This window comes from Canis aureus, chromosome 18 (assembly GCF_053574225.1).
Source record: "Canis aureus isolate CA01 chromosome 18, VMU_Caureus_v.1.0, whole genome shotgun sequence".
NCBI lineage: Eukaryota > Metazoa > Chordata > Mammalia > Carnivora > Canidae > Canis > Canis aureus.
The window spans coordinates 45,819,855-45,821,729 of record NC_135628.1 but is presented as its reverse complement, the minus strand read 5'-3'; positions in this window follow the sequence as shown (position 1 = coordinate 45,821,729).

Here is a 1,875-nt window from a genome sequence, read left to right as displayed (position 1 = left end):
GATTAGATCTGACAGGTTTTTGATGGGGCCAGGACTTGAAGGCCAGCCTGGAGCAGCCTCCCATGTGTTTCCCACCAGGCTTTCTGGTCAGGAGGGTCTGGGGGCTACTCAGTCAGAGGCCAGGCTAGCATTCAGCTCCCCAGACAAGTTGAGGCAACAAAGTTTACAAGCCCAGCAAGGCTTTTTGATTGTGATCTTAACTCAAAATGACCCAGTCTCCAAGTTCCCTGGCCAAATGATGCCAGTGAATTTGCACTGTGGGTGATCAGCTCTGCTTGCCACACCCTCTGCTCAAGCACTGCTGGGCTATACAGCTTCCAGGTGTTCCCCATCAGGCTTTCTGGTCAAAAGGGGCCAGAAGTTACACTCAGCAGGGGGTGAACCTTGCCTGGGGAGGGGGACAGCTGACAAGACTCCAGGGCTGGCAGAGTCGGCTCCTAAGTAAGTTTCCTGGTCCGATTGCACCACTGTCTTGGCTCTGCAGGTGAGAAGCTGCTGGTTGGGAATACTACTTGGGCACTGCAGATAGGAACCAGTCTGCCAAAGTCTGAGCACTGGTTGTTGCAAGTCTCTCCCCCACTTCTCCTTTCCAACCAGATTCCCTATAGTCAAGTCCCACTGATTTTCCTGCAATCCCCATGGACTGAGACCAGAATTTGGTTCCCAAGAAGCAACCCACAACATAGAGGAGGGGAGCTGAATGTCCACCCTATGCTCTCTTTCTCCACTGGAGGAACCATAGGCTCAGAGGAGACCCTTGCATGGTCCTCTGCTTATCTGGGGAAGAGGCAGTTGAATCAGCATGTAACTCCTCCTCTTACCCTCCTGATGCAGTTTGTCTTGGTCTTGGTGGTTCAGGGGGCTTGCTTCAGCCTCACCTCTGTGTTCTAGGATTCTCAGTGGTATGTTACCCATGATTAATTCTTCGATGGGGAGCAAAGTCAGGAAAGGACTTATGTTGATATTTGGGGATGTCATATTTTTTAAATTTTTAAAAAATTTTCGAATATTTTTAAAAATTCTTCTAGCTGTAGTTCCTACATTTTTATGTAACTATATAGTTAGATTGCACACTTGAAAATTTACATGAGATGAGCATGTTTGTGATGGTTTGTAGCTCTTGTTCTTCAAAAGGCTACAGAGAGCATTATACCTTAATCATTATCCTTAATGTTGTTATTGTTGACTTGCATAGCTATACTTTATATCCCAAACAAATGTCTAATTGACTGACTAGGAATCAGATATGCTTTAGGATTTTGTCTTTTGCAATTGTATTCCTCATATTCTAGAAAATTGTTGAACTTGAGGGGGTAGTAAGAATCTCTCAATTTGTAGTAGGTCAGAAGTAAGAGTGGCCTAGGGAACCCAGAACTTGCATCTGGTGTCTGAAGTGAAAGCAGTGTTGTGGAGGGCTGTACCCTGAATCTGTGATGTCCCTTACAATTGTAGGTGGCCGATGTCAAAAGTCTTTGCAATGTCTCATAGTTATTATGAGTATTTAATGGTTCAGTATACGTAAAAATTCTTTGAATAGTAACTAGTACACAATAAATGCTCTGCAAATGTTAGCTATTACAATTATTAAAGGTTCACATTCTTCATGACTGATACACTAGCAAGAATAATAACTACCAGTTTTTGTTACATACTATGTTTTAATTAACCCTGAGTCTAGTCTAGAGGATGTTTTTATAAGATTATTTTCTCAAATTGTTTAAGGAAATATAATAAGTGTTAAAATAGACACACTCACAAAAGTCTATGGTTCTTATTACAATGTAATAAACTTAAGTCTAGAAACTCCTTTTCCAAAAGAAACTGTGATGGCATAATCACTTAAAAGTTTAGGTCTGGGGGATCCCTGGGTGGCTC